The sequence below is a fragment of the Ictidomys tridecemlineatus genome, chromosome X (genome assembly GCF_052094955.1).
Source record: "Ictidomys tridecemlineatus isolate mIctTri1 chromosome X, mIctTri1.hap1, whole genome shotgun sequence".
Classification (NCBI taxonomy): domain Eukaryota; kingdom Metazoa; phylum Chordata; class Mammalia; order Rodentia; family Sciuridae; genus Ictidomys; species Ictidomys tridecemlineatus.
This window is the reverse complement of record NC_135493.1, coordinates 77,811,297-77,836,942: the sequence shown is the minus strand read 5'-3', so window position 1 is coordinate 77,836,942 and position 25,646 is coordinate 77,811,297. Positions and strand designations below refer to the sequence as shown.

General features: G+C 37.4%; 1 protein-coding gene across 1 annotated transcript in view; it reads right to left on the bottom strand.

Annotated features, from left to right (window-relative positions):
* Pbdc1 (polysaccharide biosynthesis domain containing 1) overlaps positions 1-25,646 on the bottom strand; it is a 346,698-nt gene that overhangs the window by 302,016 nt on the left and 19,036 nt on the right. Inside the window, exon 2 of the mRNA XM_005337492.5 lies at positions 8,204-8,274. The gene's annotated coding sequence lies outside the window, so the exon portion shown is untranslated. The remainder of the gene's footprint in view (positions 1-8,203; positions 8,275-25,646) is intronic.

Below are 25,646 nucleotides of genomic sequence, written 5' to 3'. Positions count from 1 at the left end.
TTATTTCAAAACTAACTGAAAACTAAAGACAAGAGCAATGAGAAAGAAATAACACCTTTACCAGTGGAGGATAAACAATTTGAATGCCAAGGATTTCTCATTTAAAAAAACAATGGAGACCAGAAGGAAGTAGCACAACATAGAAACCATCAACCCAGAATCCTATATTCAGCTAAAGTATCATTTATGAATGAAGGTGGAGGCAAAATATTCTCAGATGAAGGAGAACTCAGAATTTATACCAGCAGATGTACTCTAAAAGAATGGCTAAAGAAGATCTCCAAACAGAAAAGTAATAATAAAAGAAGGAAACTTGGAACATCAGGAAGGGATAAAGAAAAGTGGATAGAGCCCCAAATAGGTAAAGATAATAGTTTTATAACTATTTTAAAATCTTTGTCTGAGAATTACCTGTTTTTCCTCTTGAGTTTTCTAAATTACATTTGATGGATGAAGCAAAAATCATTGAGGTGGTTCCAAATGTATATAGAGAAAATATTTAAGATAATGATATAAATGGGGGTGTATTTGTGTAGGGGGTAAAAAGGACATCAATGAAGATAAGGCTTATATTTCACTTTTTAAAAATTATGTTTTGGTTGTATATGGATACAATGTCTTTATTTATTTTTATGTGATGCTGAGGATTGAATCCAGTGCCTCACACATGCTAGGCAAGCACTCTACCACTGAGCTCCTGTATTCCAGCTCCCGTATTTCACTTTAAAAAGTACAATGAAGTTGAGCACAGTGGTGCATGCCTGTAATCCCAGAGGCTCACAAGGCTGAGGCAAGAGGATCATAAGTTCAAAGACAGCCTCAGTACAAAGTGAGGCGTTAAGCAACCCAGTGAGACCCTGTCTCTAAATAAAATACAAAATAGGGCTGGGGATGTGGCTCAGTGATTGAGTGCCCCTGAGTTCAATTCCCAGTCCCCCCCTGCAAATAAATAAAAAATAAAAAGTAAAAGGATACCACCAGTGGACTGTGATAAGTTATGTGTGTATAATGTAGTACCTAAAGCAACCATATAAACGCTTATAGCTATATAAGAGACATACCAAAAATACTATAGACTGCATCATACAACAAGATAGTGAAATAAGCTAGTCACAGGATAAATATTGCATGATTCCAATTAATATGAAATTTCTAAAGCAATAAAACTTCTAGAAGCAGAAAGTAGTATAGTGATTACTAAGGGAAAGGGTACAGAAATTGGGAGGTTGCTGTTCAGGGGGTAGAAAGTTTCACTTATGCAAGACAAGTAAGTCTAGAGATCTACTGTATAGAATGGTAGCTATAATCAACAATAATACTGTATACTTAAATATTGCTAAGAGGGCCAGGTGTGGTGGCACATGCCTGTAATCCCAGCTATTTAGGAAGCTGAAGCAGGAGGATCATAAGCTCAAAGCCAGTGTGCAACATAGCAAGATCCTATCTAAAAAAATGTTGCTAAGAGGGTACATATTTAGTTAAGTATTCTTATCACAAAAATGATAAACAGAGAAGTAAAAAACCAGGGTAGCAGGAAACCCTTGGAGGTATTAGTTATACTTAACAGCATAGACTGCAGCAGTGGTTTCCCAGGTGTATACTTGAAATATGTACAGCATTTTGGATGTCATTTATACCTCAAATAAAGTGGTCTACAAGTAACAGAGTACACATAAATGAAATGACTATACACATATTGTTCTAATACTTATTTTCTGGTTTTGATTTTATACTTAATTTATATAAGGTATAACCATTTTGAGAAATTGGGTAGATGCTAGCTCTCTGTTCTCTAGCTACAACTTCCTTTGAATATATAATTATTTCAAAATAAAGAGTTGAAAAATATACCTTTTCTAATAGTATCAAAATATGAGCAATACAGGAATAATTTTTGTAAAAACTTGTATAAGACCAGTATATTAAAATATATAAAATATTGCTGAGATATTAGGAATAAATACATGGCAAGACATACTATATACATAGATCTGAAGACTTTGCAAGCCTTCCTTACCTCCACTCTCTAATTTCCTAGCACAACCTTTTAAATTACCTGAACCTCTCAGCTCCAGTCTGAGATTTTCAAAGCATTAATGTGGCAAATGTTCTTTATTAGCCACAAATACCCTGTGCTTGCTCAACATGACTTAAACCTAGGACTATGGAAGGGTAAAGTCTCAGGGAAGTGGAGAGATAATAGCAATAATGTTTAAACAACAGGAACATAAAGCAAAACCCACTGAAAGTGACTGCAAGGAACTCTACAGCCTCTCACTTTCAAATCTGCCCACAACTTAACCATTTTTATTGGTTCATTAAGTATAATGGATTTTCCAATTAAAGAGTGAATTTTCAGTATAAAAATCTCCCAAGTTCTTATAGGTTTTATTTGGAAGGTGAGAGTATTGATAGTAAGGGAAACCCAGACTGTGTTAGTACACTCACCACTGGGATCTCTTGTTTATAGTCATCGATATGTGAATAGATCTACCTTTGCTTTAAAGGTATACCTTTACTATGAAGACCCTGGAGGACAGAAAAATGGCCATTTCATTGGTGCATCACCTCACAGAGCTTACAACATCACCCTGCATAAGATGGGCCACATAGTTACTTAATTTTACTCTGTTTCACTCAGGACTCCAGAATTCTGGTGCAGTAATCATTCTATTTTTCACAAGGAATAAGGATTTGGAATAATGGTGAGTTCAGAGGCACCCACCTCTAACAGGAGAAGGCTCAGGAGGGAAGGGCTCTCATTGCTGCTCTTTAGTTCCTAGGATCCTTGGCCTCTTAACCAAATGTAGGAAGAAAAAGAAAAGGTTGTAGGACTGATGAAGAACAAATCCACAAACCCTGTGCATGAGTTGCAGGTACACAAAAGAAAGATAACTAGTAAAGATTTACTCTTTATCCAGGACCTAGCCATGATGTACTGCTGTCAGCCCCAACAGTTAGATTTAGGAACTCATAGAATGAGAGTAAAAGAAGATGTGTTAGTTAGCTTTTCATCACTGTGACCAACAATGCCTGACAAACAACTTGGAGGAGGAAAGGTTTGTATTGGTTCATGGTTTTAGAGTTTTCAGTTCATGGTTGTCCTACTTCATTGCTCTGTGCCTGAAGTGAAGCAGAACATCATGGTAGATGTATGAAGCAGAGGAAACCTGTTTAGTTTATGGCAGCTACAAAGCAGAGCAGTGGGAAAGGGCCATGGACAAGATAAATTCCCCCCAAGAGAATGCCCCCAGTGATCTACTTCCTGTAACCATGCCCACCTTCCTACAGTTTTCACCTCCTCTCAGTAGACCATTAAAATTATTAACCTATCAAATGGATTACAGATAAGCCTAGAGCCCCAAACCCTCACCTCTGGACATTACTGCACTTGGCGCCAAACCTTTAAGTACATGGATCTTTGGGGAACATTCCAGATCCAAACTATAACAGATGACTTAAAGGACAAAAGTTGACAACCCTTTATACACTTTTGTATCCAAACCACACAGCAGTGGGTTTTTACCCTCATCTTTGGGGGAAACAGAAGAACAACCACTTAGGTCTGGAACCTTGGTGAGAGGCTGAAAGTTAAACTTTAACTTAGAGTACTATCCTGGGGTTAGCAGATACTAAGTCATCCAATAATGGAATAAATAAAATTATCCTACTTTCTTTTGTGAATATAGCTCATCTGACAACCTCATGGGGAAGTAGAGGAACAGGGTAGGAATGTGAAAGCTCTGGGTCCTCAGTCATAATATCAACTAAGAACTTAAAAACCTGACCTATCCCATCTAACACACAGGTAGATACCTAAATGTTTTTAAAGTAGTCAATAGAAGGTACACTCAAGGAAGGAGAAGGAGAGCAGAACACAAAAACTGTGCTAAGGGGATAAAAGACTTAATAAATCAGAAGAGTTAAAAACATCCAGAACATCATGATAGTGTTAGACTAACTCTCATGGACATACAATAATCAAATCTAGAACAACCTCCCTCACTCCAGTCAGAAAAGCCTGCCCTAGGAAAGCCCATACCTTGTAAGACATGTGTTAAAGTCATAAAAAGTCCTCAAGAGTGAGACATATATAATTAATAATGAAAATGTTTTTAATACTTCAGGTTTATCATGAAATTTTTTTGAAGGTACCAGGAATTGAACCCAGAGAAACTTAACCACTGTGCCACATCCCTAGCCTAGTATTTTTATTTTGTGACAGGGTCTTGCTAAGTTGCTTAGAGTCTTGCTAAATTGATAAGGCTGGCTTTGAACTTGCAATCCTCCTACCTCACCTCCTGAGCCATTGGGAATACAGGCGTGACTCACTGCATCTGGCATATCATAAAATATTTTTACAAGAAAAAGGGGCACTGAGGCTGTCCTTCATGAACTCTGATTGAGCAAACTTTGTCAATGTATTTCTTGAAGCTAGTTTTGATGATCACTTATTCTAAAACAGATAAAGAAGGAAAAATTGATACATTCATATGATCTTTATATAAAATGGATCTTCTCAACATGAGATTTCATGGACTCTACTTCTGAGGACTTTGTGGTTGTCTGCTGCAGGAAGCATCTCCCACAGGGCATTGATCATAGACCTCTGTATACTTCTTCTTACCTCTGAGAAGTAACCTGTGCATGTTGTCAACTGGCTCTATTTCCTGACAGTGTCTATTTGGGAGGATACCACTCCCATATAACACCTTCAGTCATATTTTATGAAACCCCAATTACATGATCTTCAGCAGAGACTAGAAGAGTAGTTTCTACTATGCAGACACTAGGTGTAAGAGTTCCTGGATGGAAAATCCTCAGAGATTTATAGAAATTTCCTCTCAGTACCAAGTCCCTCTCTCTGTTAATGATCTAACTATCCCCTCATTCAGTCAGAAGATTCCCTTATGCACATATCCTTAAAAACATCAAAACTGTCAAATCCCATAAGCTCACACAACTACTGGGCTTCTATTTTAAAAATCTGCCCCCCCTTTTTTATACCAGGAATTGAACCCAGGGGTGCTTAACCACTGAGCCACATCCCTAGCCCTTTTTAATATTTTATTTAGAGGCAAAGTCTTGCTGAGTTGCTTAGGGCTTCACTAAGTTGCTGAGGCTGGCTTTGAACTCACAGTTCTCCTGCCTCAGCCTCTCAAGCTGCTGGGATCATAGGCATGTACCACTGCACCCAGCTTGGCTCTTCTTATTTATTCCTGCCAGTATGGCCCACTTCATGTCCGAATCCTTCATACCTATCTATGGGTAGTTTTACCTATATGGATTAGGTACTAGGATATTAACCTCCTCTTGCTCTATCATCTCCCTCTCAGGTTAAGCCACATCAAACAAGCTCCTGAAATTATCTGCATAAAACCCTAGTGTATTTACCACCTAACTAACTCTGATTGCAGGGTCATGGCCTTATTGATTTTTGCAGTGTTTTGGAAACTTCAAACAGCTCTTGGGGACACAATAGGCACTGCATATGGATATAAAGAAAACGGAGGTAATAAGAAGGACTCTTTCCTGGTTGTGATTTTCCACAAGGGATGAATGCAAATAACATTCACTAGAAATGGACAATATTAAGGACATCATCCAGATGTTTTTCATCGCCACACCTTACACCTAGCCCTGTGTACAAGTGCATATTCTCTTTTCCTTCCTTATCCTTCCTCTCCATTTACAAAGACTTAGCTTCTTTAACCATTTACTTAAATCATCATCGCTTTAAAATTTCATAGTGTAGAGCTATGATTCCAGCTGGGCATGGTGGCACATGTCTATAATTCTAGCTATTTGGGAGCCTAAGATCAGAGGATCTCAAATTTGAAGCTATCCTGGGCTAATTGAATAAATAAAATTTTAAAAAATCAAAAGGGCTAGGGATAAATGCATAAGGCCCTGGGTTTAAGACCTAGTATAAAAAAGGTACTGTAACTCCAAAGTTATTGGTCTGTTTTTGAAAACAAACATGTATATGCATTTATCATATATCAGATGCTATCTTAAGTACTTTTAAAAATATTAACTCTTCTAATCGTCCTAACAACCCCACAGATATGTGCAATTATTTCCTCCATTTTACACATGATAAAGTACAGGGATATTAATAAGATTGACCAAGGATATACAGCTATTAAATGATGAACTGGGAGTTTGGGTTCAGAGACTGAGTTGCCAATCCATTAGCTATTGTGTTAGTTTGTTTTCCATTCCTATAACAAAATACCTAAGTTAATAAACTCACCAATTTATTCATTTATTTATTTATTGTGTGTACAATTTGTCAGACCTTACATCTGACAACCTGAGAATACAATAGCTAATGAGATATTGTCCATTGCTCTTAAGGTGCATTATATAGAGATTAGAGTCACCAGGTTATTCAGGTACTTAATCTAAGTTCTATGATAAAAGTAGGCACAGAGGGTGACAGGAAGCAAATAAGAAACTCCAATGGCTTTGGAGAAAATCATCAGGGGTCTTGTAGCCAGAGAAAAAGTTTAGAGAAAAGAAACCATCTTTCTAAGAGCTTTGTCAGCCAATTTGATATGTAGTGAATTCATTCATCCTCCACAAGGGTAATGGGAAGTCATTTCAAGAAAGAACATGATTCATGGCTATTTCTACACTTGGACAGGTCACTCTGGCTACAGAAAGATCTAGTAAGAGAAGTTACAGTAGAGTTCTTGGTTTGGGGGAACAGAAGCTTCTGCTTCTCTTCCTGTGCCAGGCCTATTCAGGGATCACTAACTATCTCTTCACTGGATTTCGGGGAGCAAGTGCTGCTACTCACTCAGGTCATGGCTAGATCAGTAACTCCTCATTAAGACAACTTCAACATTTTCTCTCTTTAGTACTTTCTGCCTTTCCTCCTTCTTGACTACCTGTGCTAAGCAGATCTGGGGAAGATTCAACTTATCACTTGATTGCCACATCTCTTTTCTCTACCTTTGCCACCTTTGCAGATAGATGAATGAGTGACATGAAGACAGGGTTTGCCAAATAATCCAACCTCTTCTGCTTATTCACACTCCCACATCCTCACCCTTGGTCAGACTATTTCAATAATCTTTATCAGATTAGAAAGAATTATCTCATCTTTTCTCTTTGTTCCACCTCTTACTTCAGTCCATCTCCAATACTGATTCAAGACTTTAAAATACACATTTGATCATCTGGCATTTCCCTTCATATAAATCTCTATTTACTCATGACATCCAATGTCTTACAGTGATGAGGTGCACAATATTCCTTCAGGGAAACCTTACTCTTTCACCTGGATCGTTCACAGAGAATGTGCCATGAATAACACATTAGTCTGTCAAAGAGACAGCTCTGCTCTTCTCCCAGAATACACTTCCACTCAGAGCTCTACTACCAGTCATGATTATGCAGAAGTCCTTAAAGCAGTATTTTTCAAACTTTTATGCATATTTTAACCTGGGGAGAGCTGTAAAAAGCTCTCATATTCATGTCACACCACATATCTATTAAATCATAATGTCTGAGGTAGAGGACAGACATTAGTATTTTCTGAAGATCTGTGGATGAATTCCAACATACAGCAAAGTTAAGAACAACTACCTTAAAAGATAAACCATCATTGTATCTGTTACAATAAAAATGGGGAAAATGGAAAATCAGAGTCTATCTAAGTAGTTACTATTAAGAAACAATTAGCTCAGAAAATCAGATTGACTGGTACTAGAAAAGCCTGAGTGGATTTCTCTGTGCACACCATCTATGGAATCAAACAGGGAGAGATGATGGATTTCTGAATTTCATTGAGATGGATTTACAGTAAGTCTACATGTCCTGTCCCTAGGCACAGTAAACCTGGAATTACAGTCAGGGGAAAGAGTCAGGATTACTGAAGAGTATATATACAAATAATGTGACCTCTATAGTTTTTATCTCTGTTGTATCCGTGAGGTGAGTCTTTCTTTCTTTTAAATATTTTTTAGTTGTTGGATCTTTATTTTATTTATTTATATGTGGTGCTGAGAATTGAACCCAGTGCCTCACCCATATGAGGCAACCACTCTTCCACTGAGCCACAACTGCAGCCCCGTGAGCCCTTCTTTAATATTCATATGATCATTGTCCTAGTTAAGGCCTGAAACCCAGTGTTTGGGTCTATTGCAGCAACTTTATAGCAAATTTACCTGCTTTCAAATTCAGTCATACTCACCATTCACTCCTTCTGGTCTTGTTCTGTTCTTCAGGAAAAGTATCAAGTAGTTCAGGGAGGTCTGAGTTTTCCTGGAAGAAAAAACACAATAGGCCTGGAGGTAACAACAGAGAGTGTAGTCCATTGCGGGGAAGTATAAGTGTTAAGTGTATCTAAAAAGAGGGAGAAGGAAAAATGGTGAGAGACTGAAAATTGAGCAGATTAGGAAGCACCATCTCATCCTATTAAGGAGATTGGCAGGCAAGGAGTTGATAATCTTATTTGGCTCTCAGAGAGATCACTCTAGCAGCAGTAAAATGAACTGATAGGAAGGCAAGGCTGTAGAAGAGAACATAATGGTCTTTACTTCTTACATGTGCAGAGAGTTAAAGAGAAGTGGAAGCATCTTACAGGTATTTAGAAAGCCAAATTCGAGAAATGGAATCTATAGTCTGTTGGGTTTCAGAGGAAATACTTCCATGATGGCCTCTTGTTGACTTCTGTTTCCATGATCCCCAACAACCTCTAGATGTTACTTGTGGTCCCTACAAGGAGTCTTCAGGGTTCAAAGAGTCTGGGGGACTCCCATCATCAAGCAGTTATTTCAGCAGTCATACCTCTAACCATGTTCAAATAAATTTACATCCTACTTATAACAGATCTCCATGTAATTTCTCCAACTTGTTCAAGAAGAGAAAAATGTCCCAGTCACACCATTTCTTACCTGAAACAGTAGCCACCACAAGGGCCTGAAATATAAATATGTATAGTAATTTCACCCCCAGAGGTCTACAGATTGGATCATACATATCAGACATCTCCTTCCTGAAACTTCAACAAATATTTCTGGGTACAATTTGACCACAGAGACAGTGGATTAGGAGTTGCCTAATTTTTGGACTCAAATAATGTTCTGGAATTGGGCCCTAGTGGAGGGAGAGGTCCTTGCAAAGAAATATTACTGTAATATGCATTTATTTTTTCTCTGTTTTTCTCCCTGAGTTCTTTCTACTAATTGCTCCAGCACTCCACATTCACATAATCCCAGGTCTACACAAGCTCTATTAAAAAAAAAAGCTCCTCTCAAATAAATAACCACAGCTTGGCTGACCACAGTCTAATTGTATGATTCAATCAGACTAACCTTCTGTGACCTCCTGATGAACAATATCCTTGAGCTTTCTACATAAAATCCCAAATCCTCAAGTGTCCAGGCCACTAGTATCCCTCTGCCAAATACCATACCCAAAGTGCAGATTTTCCAGTTCTCTCCATGCTTTTGTACACATGCCCATCACTCAGTCTTAAACACTATCTCTCACCCTATTAGTCTAGTATTTCCTCCTCACCCTTTAAATTACATTTCAAATTTAATTTTCTCCAGAATTCCTTCATTAAAAATGTAAGCCCATCTAATAAGCTGACCTTGTGTGGCCCACTACACTAATCCAGTAAAATGGTATGTGAATTTGGGTAGGTTATCTAACTTCTCAATGCCTCTATTTTATAACCTACAAAATAGGGATAATAACAATACTAAATGATAGGGTTTGTGATGAGTATAAAATGAGCAAATCTTTACAAAGTACTTAAAACAGTTCTTGGCACCATATATAGCATTTAGTAAATATTATTTAATATTATTAGAATTAGTAGGTCACTATATGCTGAATTTTTTTTAATTCTCTCTCCTCACAAGTTAGTATCCTTGAACTCAGAGACTCTTTCTTGCTTGTAAACAACAGTATCTAAAAAAGCACTGCAGAATGAACAAATGACACAAACATACTAAATTATTAATAAATAGAGCCCTTCTTTGTAGACCACTATCTATTCCCACAATCTAGGTACTAGTGATCCTAAATTATTAGATATCTTAAAAAATAGCCTCTGCTCTTGCCTTGGCTCTAACTTTCCTCATGTTGTGTATAACCTATGGCATGATCTTTCCCAGCTTTCTCCAGAGTACACTGTCTAGGTTCCCCTTCTCCTCCAGTCTGCAGGCACAGTATATCCTTCTCATCCATTATTATTCAGGGCCCAGAGCATATACATGGAGAAGCCTGGAAGCCTGACATGAATGGGTGATGAGGGACGATAGCAATCCCATAAACAACTGTAGATCATACAGGTTAGAATGAAGAAATAAGCTTTGGGAGGAAATGAAAGGAAGAAAAACAACCTGTTACCTAATGTACACTCTAAAAACCTGGTCACAGATGCTCTAGCCCCCACAAAAAGAATGGGGCTGTTGTCACAGGCCAGAAAGTTTATAGACAATGGGAAACATAAAGAACTTCTCAGGGAAATAGTAAGAGAAGTCCTAAGGAAAATATAGGATAATTTAGATCATTTAAAGTCCTTTTGTTCTCCCATAATTGATAAGAGCTAAGGAAAAACATCTAGGTAGTGTTTTTAGGTCCCATATTGTATAATGGTGAAACCAGGAGTAGATTCAATGTATCTTGTCCTAGAAGTTCAAATTTTTCTCAACTGTTTCACTTTCAGGAAAAGGTAAAAATGAGGAATTGTGAAGTTAAGTAAGTTGGCAATATGCCCTAACTCAGAGATTTTTGTACCCATGTACATATGTGAGTGGGAAGAAAGTAATACAAAAGAAAGGCCCATTTTGGTGGGGGGAGTTACCAGGGATTGAACTCAGGGTCACTTAACCACTGAGCCACATCCCCAGCCCTTTTTTTGTATTTTATTTAAAGACAGAATCTCATTGAGTTGTATTCATATAAGAACATGGAAAAGTTATGTCCAATTCATTCTACTGTCTTTACTATTCCTATCTCCCTCCATTCCCTTCATTCCCATTTGTCTTAATGAGCAAACTTCTATTCTTCCCCCCACCCCACGCCCTGGCTTATTGTGAGTTAGCATTCATATATCAGAGAGAACATTCAGCCTTTGGTTTTTTGGGATTGGCTTATTTTACTGAGCATGATAGTCTCTAGATCCACCCATTTACTGGCAAATGCCATAATTTCATTCTTCTTTATGGCTAAGTAATATTCCATTGTGTATATATACCACATTTTCTTTATCCATTCATCTGTTGAAGGGAACCTAGGTGGGTTCCATAGTTTAGCTATTGTGAATTGAGCTGCTATAAATATTGATGTGGTTGTGTCATTATAGAATGCTATTGTTAAAATAAGTCCTTTAGGTATATGCCAAGGAGGCAGATAACTGGGTCAAATGGTGGTTCCATTCCACATTTTCTGAGTAATCTATACTGCTTTCCAGAGTGGTTGCACCAATTTGCAGTCCCACCAGCAATGTATGAGTGTACCCGTTTCTTCACATCCTTGCCAATATTTATTGTTACTTATATTCTTGATAATTGGAAAGGCCTATTATTTTTAAAACATTTTTTGTAGTTGTAGATGAATACAATACCTTTATTTTATTTATTTATTTTTATGTAGTGCTGAGGATTGAACCCAGGGCCTCACACATGCTAGGTAAGTGCTCTACCATCCCCCTGGAAAGGCCTATTCTCAAAGGCATAAAGAGAACCACTAAGGCAAACTAATATCAGTTAAATTACACAGGTAAGTTTGAGGTGTAGTCTCCATGAAATTTTTTGTTGTAATTTGTATATAATTGTTACCTTGTGGCCTATTATACATATTGTCCTAGAAAAATGAATGGGAATAGTCTTCTCCCAATATTCTTAGCATACAAGTAGCTAGAGGACACTTGACTATGGGCCCAGATATAAAATAGCTATATTTTTTTTTTTTTTTTGAGAGAGAGAGAGAGAGAGAGAGAGAGAGAGAGAGAGAGAGAGAGAATTTTAATATTTATTTTTTTAGTTTTTGGCAGATACAACATCTTTGTTTGTATGTGGTGCCAGGCAAGCGTGCTACCACTTGAGCCACATCCCCTGCCCTAAAATAGCTATCATTATCCTGAGATTCTGTTTATGCCTGCCCATGACTAGGCTCACTCTCTCTCTCTCTCTGTCAGTAAGTATTCATAAAGGGTCTGCCCTCCATCTTTTAGCCTTAGCTCAAATATTATTGTGGCAATGCCATTTAACAAAATGAGTACGTGGCTGGAAACAATGTAGAAAGTTCATGGAATAAACCTCAAATTTTTTCATGTTCAATAAAAGATTATTGTAAGATATAGTATGGCATCTCCTGCACTTGTCCTCCACCATCCCCCTTCCTGTTAATGGCAACATCATCCTTCAGCATCAATCACCAAACCACTTGATCAATAACCCACAATCCAAAAAACAAATCATGTACATCAGAATTCTGTAATGTCTCACAAATATGTTCATATTTCCAATTATCATGAGTTACCTAGAATGCTAAAAAGCACTCCACCTAAACAACACCTCTTATGCCCTCCAGTGCATCTTTTAAATTACATAGTTCTTGGACTGATATTTTAAAACCACAGATCTGGGGCATCTTTTGTTGTCTTCCCACAAGTCTTTGACCAGGTGGTAAGCCAGAAAAAAAAATCTCTTCTAAATATACATTGGCCACCAGGTCTGATTCCTATCTACTGTTTCCAGCACAAAACACAGTTCCACACCATACATCCAGAATGACTGCTATCTCTGTCTTTCAAAATCGCATGATAGAATATTGATCAAAATGTATTGTTATTTTGTGTGCATGTAAGAATATATAATGAGGGGCTGGTGTTGTGGCTCAGTGGTAGAGTGCTCACCTAGCACCTGTAAGGCATTGGGTTTGACTCTCAGCACCAAATATAAATAAGTAAATAAAATAAAGGTCCATCAACAACTAATAAAAATATTTAAAAATATATGTAATGATTCCCACCATTATGTACAACTTTAGTGCACCACTAAAAATATGAAAAAATAAATTAAAAAGTCACATGATGGATCCTCTGTTTGGAAAAATCCCACTAAATGCCTACAATTGCTACGATTAACATGCCCTCTCTTTTACTATGATTTCAGAGATGATTCTTCTGAGCTTTAGTGCTTTCTGTGACATTTGTATAGATTCTTACCTTTTTTTCTCCAGGCACTAGCACACAGAAGTTGTATATTTATCCCAGCAATGTGCAGGGGCTCACCTGATGGGTATCTAGCTGCCTCCAGGCCACCAACACATAATTCAAAGTGCAGTGCAGTATCTCTGACGCTAGAGACAGTGTTGCCTAACAAATAATCACAAGGGCCAGAATTATTCAGGAAACATCTGAAATTGGGCTTTAGCTCTAAGAGAGAATAAAAAGATTTCAAAACAATTTCTGGTGTGGAGTATTTGCCTCCCACCCCTCTGCATGTTGGGTTATTGCTTCTGTTAATGCCTTTAGAGATCAAAGATAAGAACGTGGAAAGCAGCAAAACTTGGATGACAGAGTAGGGGTTGCGCTAGATATTGCTAAGAATAAAGGAAGAGGAGAAAGCAGATCCCCTGCCTGACAGGAAGTTTCAGTCTTCCTGGAGATACAAGTTAGACACTCCTTTACAAACATAAAATTGAATGTGATACCTTTCCCTGGCTCCTGCCCCTTCCTAAACTTGGTGGTGGTCCGCGGGGGGCGGGGGGGGGAATGCTACATTTCTAACACACATGGGGGATACATACTCCATTCTACTTTGTCTTACATTGAGGACACTGCTCCAGAAAAAAAATGACAGTTCTGCACCTGAGAAGACCTTGTACATGGAAGAGTTCAGTATGAAAATTTACCTTCTTCCCGCATTCCTTATAGCATCCATGACAACAAATTAGAGGGTAGTTACCATACCAGATAGCTTCACAACAGAAACTGCTTATGTCTATACATCTAATATCCAACATCTCATAATGCACTCCTCTCACGGATTCTGACATACAACCAAGACTGCTTACAAACCACAGCCTGATCAGCACCCCCAATAGTGGGGACTTTAATTATACTACCTGGGCTATATTACTACTATTCCCAGCTCCACTTCTGGTGCCCTCATGATTTGGGAGATGGAGAGAGCCCCCAAAATATCCAACATGAAGACCCCTCAAAATCTTTCAAAACTGGGGCTGGGGTTGTGGCTCAGAGGTAGAGTGCTTGCCTAGCGCAGGCAAGGCTCTGGGTTCGAGCTTCAGTACCACATAAAAATAAATAAATAGAATAATGGTATTGTGTCCAACTTCAACTAAAAATTAAAAAATCCTTCAAAACCCAGAACTGAATATAGTTCTGCAGCTCTACCTCATTATTTAAAAGGGTCTCTGCAACAATTTTGAGTAGAGCCAGCTGTTTCCTGAACACCATAGCAGCCATGATGAGGTCCAGAAATCTCATTCTTTGCATTTGTCGCAATTCAAAAGAAGATGTAGCTAGGCCTGAGGTGATCTGTTCCAGTCCTAGTCAGTCTGCACCTGGGCAGTATCTTGTTGCTGTCTCCAGGCCAACAACATGTAATTCAAGGCGCAGTATAACAATTCTGACATTAGTGGCAGTGTTGCCTAAAAAATCATCACAAGCAGACTTATTCAGGAAACATCTGAGATTGGGCTTAAAGAGAGAATGGAAAGATTTCTAATAAGCATTGTAAATCTTGGCAGAGGGTTTTCCTCCCTCTATTCTGTATCCTGGGTTATTCCCTCCTAGTCATTGAAGATGCTCTCTCTTACACACACACACACACACACACACACACACACACACACACACACACACACACATACTCACAGACACATTGAACACATGAATGCATGACCACATATGTGCAGTCCACCTGTGAATATTCTACCTCTACCAGGCCACTCACAGAAAATAAAGAAGTCTCCTAACTAGCTTTCCCATTCCACTTTCTAGGTTTCTCAAAAGTCCATCTTCTTGGGACTGGGATTGTGGCTCAGTGACAGAGTGCTTGCCTCATGCCTGTGGGGCACTGGGTTTGATCCTCAGCATCACATAAAAATAAATAAATTAAAGTTATTATGTACATCTACAACATATATATATATATATTTTTTTCCATCTTCAACATTATAAAGAAGACTCATCAATCCATTAGCTCCTAACTAGAAATGTGTTGCAGGGCATTGGCAAAGTGGTATTTGGAAAAAAGAAGTAGTTAGCAGGGACTGTTACACATGTTTTAAATTAAAATTTGCAGTTTAATTAATTATTGTAACACACAGTTGTAAGATGCAATACAGAGATGTTCTGTATACCCTTTACTCAGTTTTGTACCATGATAACAGCTTGCAAAAATACTATGGTATGATATCACAACCAGGATGTTGACACTGATACAGTGAAATGCAGAATATTTCCATCACTATAGGTATATTTCCTATTGTTCTTTTGTAGTAATACCCAATTCTCTCCTGTTTCCATTCCCTCCTTAATTCCTGGCAATAACTAATCTCTTCTCCATTTCCATAATTTTGTCACTTTAGGAATGCTATATAAATAGAATAATATACTGAGTAACTTTGAGATTTGGATCATTTCATTCAGCATAATTGTCTGGATATTCATCTAGGTGATGTATCAACCGTTCATTCCTTTTTATATTGTGGTGTGGATGTATCACAGTTTAACCATACAACTTTTGAAGGTGATATGGATTGTTTTCAATTTGGGGTTACAACAAATAAAGCTGGGACAAACATTCATGCCCAGGTTTTTGTGTGAACATAAGTTTTCTTTTCTCTGGGACAAATCCCCAAGATTATACTTACCGGGTCATACAGAAGTTTCATATTTAGTACTTTAAGAATTTTACAAACTGTTTTGCATGTTGTATAAATCATTTTATATTCCCGTTAACAATATATGAGTGTTATAGAGTCTTCCCATCCTTGCTAGCATTTGGTGTTGTCATATTTTTTTTTTAAATTTTAGCTCTTCTGATACATGCATAGTGATATTCCATTATGGCTTCAATTTGCATTTACCAAATGACTAATGATGCTAAATCTTTTGACGTTTATTTGCCATTGTATACCCTCTTCTATAAAGTATCTCTTTGAGGTTTTTACCCATTTTTCATCAGTATTTTAAACTATTGAGTCTTGAGAGTTTGCATTCTAGGCATGTGCTCTGTCACTGAACCACATCCCCAGCCCATTGAAAATTTCTCATATAGTCTAGATATTATTCCTTTGTGAGACATGTATCTTTTTGTTCTTTCCATAGGGTCTTTTGTTAAACTCATATTTTTATTTTTTTTCCAAATTTTTGTTTCTTTTAGTTATATTTGACAGTATATTTTGACATACATACATGGAGTTTAACTTATTCTAATTAGGATCCCATTCTTGTGGTTGTATATCAGGTGGAGTTTCACTGGTGGTGTATTCATATATGAACAAAGGAAAGTTGTGTCTGATTCATTCCACTATATTTTCTATTCATATCCATGCTCCCTTTCCTTTATTCCCCTTTGTCTAATCCACAGAACTTCTATTCCCCTCATCCTTGTTGTGGGTTAGCATCCATACTTTTGGTTTTGGGGGGTTGCCTTATTTCACTTAGCATGATACTCTAGTCTCTAGATCCATCCATTTACCAGTGAATGTACAAAAATCATTCTACTTTATGGCTGAGTAATATTCCATTGTGTATATATACCACATTTTCTTTATGCATTCATCTGTTGAAGGGCACCTAGGTTAGCTCCATATATTAGCTATTGTGAATTGAGCTGCTATAACATTTGTGTGGCCTTATTACTATAGTATGCTGATTTAAAATTTTTTAATTCTGATGAGGTCTAACATCCCTTGTGGACTGTGCTGTGGATGTCATTGCTTTCAACAATTTTTTATCTTTCATTTTCAGAAGTTTGACTGTGATGTGTTTTGGTGTGAACTGTTTTGTTTTATCCTGTTTAGGGTTCAACCTTTTGAACCTATATGTTCCTTGATAAATTTGGAAAGTTTCCTACTCTTCTTAGAATACTTTTTCAGCCATATTTCTTGTCTCTTCTCCTGAGCCTTTGATGAAATGAATATTAGATATTTTGCCATAGTCCTGGAGGTTAATTTTTAAAATTTATTTTCTGCTTTTTCAAATTTATTAATTTCTATTGTTAAGTTTTCCAGTTCACTCATTCTTTCCTTTGTCCCTTTGGTTCTGCTGTTGAGACCATCTTTTTAATTCTGGCTACTATATTTTTCAATTCTAAAATTTGCATTTTGTTCTTTTTTATATCTTTGATGTCATTGCTGATACTTTCTATTTTCCATGCCTGAAGAATGTTTACAATTACTTATTGAAACATTTTTATCATGTCTGCTTTAAAATCTTTGTCAGGTAATTTAAATATCTCTCATTTCAGTGTTGGGATCTATCTATTGTCTTTTTTTCCCTTTCAGTTTGAGATCTTCCTGGTTCTTGATATAATGAGTGATAACCAATCAAAACTTATACAGTTTGGATATTATGTTATGAGGCTTTGGCTAGTATCCACACCTTCTATTTTAGCTTGTTTCCTCTGATACCACTTCTGCAGGAAAAAGGAGAATGGCAACTCTTGTTCCTTGCAGGTATGAGTAGAAATCCAGGCTCCCATTTGGACTCTGTTGACTTCTGTGGGGAGGGAATGGGAGTTATATCTCCTCACTTGGCCTCCTCTGAAATCTTCTAAGCAGGAGGGCATAATTGTGCCTTGTTACTGCCTCCAATCACAGCATCTAATAACACTGGGGGTGGCTCCTTATCACTGGGCTATAATTGAAGTTCTTATCCTCCAGTAATCCTATGACTTCACTCTAGAGGGGAGAAGTAAGGATCGAGGTGCCTTATTCTCTGCTTTTGCTTATTTTATACATTACATCTAGGGTAGTTGCTTTTGTTGTACTCAGCAGGAGGAATAGGGAAAAGTATGCCTACTTCATCTTCCCAGCAGCCGAAGTCTTTTATATATACTTTAACCGTATGAACACTCATCACATGGGTAACTTTTCCCAAATAAAGTCCTACAAATCTCAAGCTATCAGCTCCAACTTGAAATTACATTCACTCACCTACATTTTTGTTATTCTAACTTGTGCTGAAATCTGAGCATACCTCCCAGGTTGCAAATCAGTTTACTAAACCCTATGTTCTCACTGGAAACTCCATTTTGATGATTAAAACTGTCACCTTCTTCCTTTAATAATGACCACCTAGATATACCTGCCTGATCTTTACAGCCCTAGAAGTTGGGTATTTCCCCCCTCATTGTTCCACACCTTTTCCTCTTCCTGTGAGCCTCCCCTGGGTAATGCCCCAGATTATACTCAAAATATGTCTTACCTCTTCCTGGAGAACATTACAAGCAACCAGCAGACAGATCCCAGAGATAACACCTTAGTTAACACCATCCAACAAAACCAATATTGTCTCATCTAGGCTTTTGCCTTGTTCTAGTCCACTTTCACCAATCTATCTAGGTATAACCTTTAGCCAATGAATTCATCACCCTTCTGCTGTCTTAACTAGTTTATGAGGAAGTTATGCATAAGTTAGAGGTAATAAATGGAGGGACACTTGCCTAAATGGACATTCTGTATGTCCTTGAGTGAACTATAGAGCATATCTCCTAGTATATTCTGTAATCATCTTTGTGCTCAGCATCTGCCTGGCTACCTATGGATCTATATCTCCATCATACCCTGTACCTGTGAGGATCACACTTTTCTTCATGCTATCATTTCCATCTCTATAGAGGGTCTTCAACAAGTCTACAGAGTTCAGCAAAGATATGACATACCTCCTACAACATTCACTTCATGGTAATTTGTGTTAAGTGGCATAATACCCTCTAGTGGAATACCTGAGTATAAAAATAAGATTTATTTCAAACATTGCTAAAAGCATGAGAAAAAATAACAGGGACGGGTGATATTGAGTTTTACAGAGTGTGGGAAGGACACATTAGGGTAATTGACTTTAATAAGAAGGGTCAGATTGGGTCTCTGAGTGCATATCAATCAGGATGTGGAAGCTCAGGTTAAGAGGAAATCTTCAGAAAAACCCTTTAAGGGAAGGGTGAAGAACAAATGAAAGACTTGGGGACAGACACTTTTCTGGGATTAGGTGGTGACGGCTTACAGAAGACAGCATCCAGTAACAAGAGGTCCCTAGCACTATAAGCTGAAGCAGCAGGGTAGAGACTGCCTATATATATAGGCAGTCTCTCTCTCTCTCTCTCTCTCTCTCTCTCTCTCTCTATATATATATATATATATATATATATATATAGGCAGTCTCTCTCTCTCTCTCTCTCTCTCTATATATATATATATATATATATATATATATATATATACACACACACACACACATACACATACACACACATACATACACATACCACCATATCCAGCAAGGGATATGGTGGTATATCCCTTTCTCTAACCCAGGAAATGGACAAACTCTATGTTTATTTTCTCAAAAATCAGAGTCCTAATTCCAGGCATCCTTTCAATGATTCAGACTTTCTGGTCTATTGGCATCTCCTGATAACTGATCCCAGCCTTCATTCAACCCTTTATACTGCTACCCAGTGATATTTACAGAAACAGATCCATATCATTCAGGACTCAGAAGCTTTTAGTCAATATCTATTGACTACAGAATACACTCGAGTCTCTGATGAACATTAGACTTTTTTCATGAGACAGAATAGCATTATTTGTACTTGCCAGTTCCCTACATGTCCCTCACTCATTCTAGCATTTGGCTTATGATTCTTTTCAGAAAGGCCTGTTTCTGGAAAAACTTTTCCCCAAACTTCACATGAGTTCTCCAGTTCATGCTGAAATCCTTTTCTCAGATGAGATTCTCACGTATACCATAAAGTGGAATTTACTTTTATATAATTTCAAGGCTTAGTTTTTATTTTTCTTTGTAAACAAGGAAAACATTTAGTCTCTAGAAGAAACATTTAAATGAGTAACATTACCTGGGGAGAGGAGTTAAAAACATAAGCTCTTGCTATTTTAATTTAAAACATATCTTGTAAAGACATCAAGTCTTGGCAAAGCTGATAGACATTTGAGTCAATGTTTGTATAAGGTGTATTTTTTACACTATAATAACAATCATTCATTAAGTGAGGAACTTTACTCATATTATTGTTTATTTTTCACCTTGTATACTTATTTATTCCTCTTGTCTAAATGCAACTTTGTCTGTTAACATAGTTTGTCCATTTCCTGGGTTAGGGAAAGGAAAGCGGTACCGTTGCTGGGTATGGTGACAAACATCTTCCCATCCCCACCACCTTTCATTTCCTTCTTGGCTTCTACGAGTTTGATTACTTTAGATTTCACAAATAAATAAGAATGCATAGTATTTGTCTTTCTTTGCCTGACTTATTTAATTTAGCATAATGTTCTCCAGGTTCATTCACACTGTCACAGATGGCAAGATTTCCTTCTATCTTTAAGGCTAAATATCAAGTTTCATTTTTCGAAGCATGTATCTGACTTATCTTTCATTCCCAGGCCAAACATATCTGCTTACTCTGAATTATCTACAAGATAAGCCTGGAATCTGCTAGGTTGATAATTTAAGGACCATCAAGTTCTAGCTTCTTTCTACTTTTCAAAATCAGAATCTTAAATTGACCTGAACATAGAGTGGTGATTATAGAGATTAGGAAGGCAAAGAGGGAGAATGGATTAAGGGAGGCTGGATTTGATCAGTGTGTGCTATATACAGGTATTGAAATATCACACAAAACCTCATTGGTATGCATAATTAATGCACTTAATAAAAAAATTTACAAAGGAAAACATTTCCTATCCATTGTACTACTGTGTCTCTAATATTAGACTTGTATTTTCTCAGATTGGCTCCATTAATCTGGTCTATTTGTCCTCCATAATTATGTCATTCAAGCCATAATTATGTGGCCTCACCAACATAAGGAAAACCTTTCATCACTTCTCTTTATCATTGAAAGCTATACTCTCAAAGGGCTCTTGTTATTAGTATTATTATGTGACAGTTGGCTATATGTAGATGGATGTTTGAGACAACAAAGGGCAGGGCTGCGTCATTTTTTTAACTTGGCACCCTATAGATACAGTCAAATATTGCAGTGGCAAACTGGAGACTCAAGACACATCTACCTTATTTATTTTGGAGAGAGAAAACAGGAAATCAGAGATGTTAAGGAATGTTTCATGAACATACAATTGTTTAATAGTAGCAAGAGAACCAGGATCCAGGACACTAGGCTTTCAGTGTAGCAGTCTTTCTAGTCTGTGCATGGATTCTTCATTATACCAGAGACTGGGGATTTGAAGGAGAAGAAAACATTTCTACTAAACTGTTCCCCTGGAACCTTGGCCTCAAATGTAAGGAGACTAGGGGAAAACACACTCTTTCCACTCAAGACCTTTTCTTCCACCCAATAGTACAGATTCATTGTGAATGAGCTTCCAGGTCACCAATTTCTCCCCTACTCATCTGATCTTTCCCTTGTTTTTCAATGATTTTTCCTTATGGGAAGTTAAATCACTCAACACTATATCACAAATGTGATTTTTTAAATTAAGAAACTGTATGTACTACAGAACATACTAAACTTCTCTTGGATAAATATCCAAAATATTTTCAGAAAACAATATTATTACTAGTGCCTACACATATAACAGACATTCTAACATTTCTGACATCTAGCTATTGGCTCTTAATTAACCAGATTCTGAATAAATTCAGATCCAAGTTCAAATCTTATACATTTTGCACTATTAATAACAACTATATCAATTAACTTCCCTACTAACTTGGTTCCCCACTTCTCTGCTTCAAACCTTTAGAAAATAATTCCTATTCTATATACCATTTTCCTCACTCTTGAAAAGTGTTAGAAAATCTATATATTTTCTTTAACTTTGAAGAATTTCCATGTTTCTCTGACCTTTGCATATGTCAAGCCACACTGCCAAGAAAATTACCTCTCACTTCTATTTGACTGTGCAATGATCATTCATGCTTTAGGTTTCAGATTAGAAGTCACCTTCCAGAAGCTTATGTAGAAATAAAGTTCTGGTCAGGTGCTCTCTTATGAGTTTCCAGTAAGCCTAGTATAAACATTTTACTTTTTTCGAATCTTAAATTGACTCTATGTTCAGGTCAATTTAAGATTCTGATTTTGATTCTAGTATAAACATTATACTGTGTTGTATTTTCCAATTTCCTATAGTTCTCACTGGAGTGTAATTTCCCTGAAGGCAAGGAATCTAGCCAACATTTTGAGTGTCTAACTTAGTCCTAGATGGAATTGTTAGGCTCTTACAGAATGAATGAATGAATAAACAGACTAATAAATATGTGATGTCTATAGACCACAACATATCTCTACATACTCTTTAATTTCTTCCAATCATTGGCAAATTTACCCAGAGCAGAACCTTCCCATGCCTATGACCTCAGTTTTTGTCTGCATGCTGTCTATAGTATATGAGACTATCTTCCCCAACTTTTCTCACAGCACATGGTCTAGGATTTCTCTGCCAGCAGACATGGTATCTTTTTATCATTCATATTCCACATAACTTTAGAACACACAATACTCAAGGGCCTGGGAGCATGACATAAGGGTAAGTGCAGGAGAAGAGGATGATGGTCATCCAGGAATAATTGTGGGTCACTGAGGCTTGAACACTAATGAAGAGCAAAGCAGGCCTCAGCAGAACTTCTAGATATGTATTATTCCTTGAGATTGCATCAATTTGAGCCCACCCCAATAGTGTGTTGTGGTTTCAGGCTAGAAGCTGTAGATGGTACAGAAGTTTGAAAATAGTTTTTTGAGGAATGGCGAAGACAGGAAAATGCAAAAGAATTGGCAGGTGAGGTTGAAGGACTCATGTTTTCACAATGGGGCAGATGAGAAAAGAGTTGAAAAAGATATCCAGGGAGTTTCCCCAGGTCATGCACATCTTAGTGGTTTGATCAGGAACAGAATCAGAAAACCATGATGCTGATGTCAGAAAGCTTGGTTCATTTCATGTTACCTACATAGGAAAATACACCCAGTTGACTATGGGTCAGTGTGGGCTATGTAAGTGAAGAAATTATAATTCAAAATTTATTGGAGAATATGGACAGTTTGCTAACAAGAGGCCAGTTAGGCAGGAATATTTTGAGCTTAAAAGCTCCTCATTTTGTCTTTACTTATTTTCTTACAGTCATCCAGAGAATCAAAAGCTTATTATATATAGGCTAAAAACCTTATTGTATATAGGCTAAAAACAGAAAAGACAATCATGATACATGACTATTCCCATCACACTCCACTAGCTAAAACTTAATGTACACACCAATTAAATCAGACTGGTGGTAGAAACAAGGGAATAAAGGGACTTCATGGGATCTTGAATTGCATTACAACAAATTCCTGAGTCTCTGTATGTTTGCAATTAAGGAAAAAAATGCATATTGGCATCTTTTGTACAATGGTTTTGTTGATTATCATAAACAGAGATCAGCAAAAGGATCAGGAAAACATTAACTTTTGGATCCATTACTGAGTTCTCAAGCTCATAGTCCCCGGATTCTAGTTCTTGGATCCTAATTAAAGGTGGTAGGAGGAAATAAAATTTGGATGAGATATCAGTGAATGATGCCAGGAATGCTGGCCTAAGTATCATGTTGGGGAAATGTACAGGGAAAAGCAGTTACATGCCTTGGAAGAACATCCAATCCAGGCTGAGGAATCAAAAAACTACTCATGTGTGACTAAACAATAGTTTGGAAGAAACCCAGCCTGACTCTGGTTCATTTGAAAATATTTGCATATAAAGCCATCTGACTTTGCAAAGTAAGGAAATTTGAGAAACATCCTGTTCCAGAGTGAAACACAAGGTATAATGACTTTTTCTTAAAATATTCCCTGTGACTTAATGCCAAAAGACTCCTTTAAGGAATCTCAAGTCCACTTGTGATTATGTGCAGTAAATACCTTCTTTTGCACATGATCTTTGGCTTTCTCAGTTTGGAGACTCTCTCTCCCCATTGTGAAGAGCAGAGGCAGTATGGCTTAACAATATGGAAACCCTGGAGGAGAAGTCCTGGAGGAGATTTCTGGAATAGTTCTCAAGGACAGGGGAGAGACTGGACCTTGGAAATAAATCTTAGAGCAAAAATGGGTGGTTTTGACTATACTTCTTCCCTTCTACTTATCTTCATCTTCTTTTTTCTTCTCCTTCACATCAGTTTCTATTACTCTATGATGTACATCCTCCCTAAAATTACTGAGGCTGGATGTCAGCCATCACATCTATTCCATGCCTACCCAATTCTGCACTTTTGATCTCTTGAAGGCCATTCCACCATGTTCACTCTTTGTTCACATCATCACTATTCTTGGGGTAAGCCCAGATCATGCCTCATCTAGACTCCTGGGAGAGCCTCCCAAATGACAGACTGTGTTAGTCAGTTTTTTTTCTTTTTTTTTTTCCATTGTTGCTGCAACCAAAATATCTGACAAGAACAACTTAAAGAAGGAAACGTTTATTTTGGGCACATGGTTTCAGAGATTCAGGCCACGGTCAGCCAACTCCATTGCTCTAGGCCTGAGGTAAGGCAGAATATCATGGTGAAAGGACATGGTGAGGAAAGTTGATGAGCTCATGGCATTCAGGAACCAGATGGAGAGCTAAAGAGCAAGGAGCCACGGAGAAGACATAGTTCCCAAAGGCACGACCCCCATGACCTCATTCCTGGAGCCATGCCCACCTGCTCACAGTTACCACCCAGTAGTGCATTCAAATTATTAATTAATTATGGATTAATTCACTGATGAAGTTACAGCTCTCTTAATATGATCTTTTCACCTCTGAACATTATTATATTGCCTAACACATGAGATTTTCAGAGGACATTAAAAGTAGGAACTATAACCCTGATGTATCAGTGATCTCTCTTTCCCTAATTCATCAGCAAGATTTTATAATTACCAGAGTCATTTTTTTAGTAAACAAATATGAACACTATTTCATTCTACTGTTCCAAATATCACTCATGCAAGAAATATATATTTAGTGAATATATATTTAGTATCTATTATAAGCTAGGCACTCTTATGGGCTTTGGAGAAAACCATTACTTGTTCAACTTCTCCAACATAAACCTAAAAACCCCTTGATTAAAGATCCAAAGACCGATACTGCTACATCAATGTTCATAGCAGCACAATTCACGATAGCAAGATTGTGGAACCAACCTAGATGCCCTTCAATAGATGAATGGATAAAAAAAATGTGGCATTTATACACAATGGAGTATTACTCTGCATTAAGAAATGACAAAATCATAGAATTTGGAGGGAAATGGATGGCATTAGAGCAGATTATGCTAAGTGAAGCTAGCCAATCCTTAAAAAACAAATGCCAAATGACTTCTTTGATATAAGGGGAGTAACTAAGGACAGAGTAGGGACGAAGAGCAGGAGGGAAAGGGAGAGAGAAGGGAAATTGCATGGAAAGGAAAGGTGATACTCAGGGTTATACAAAAT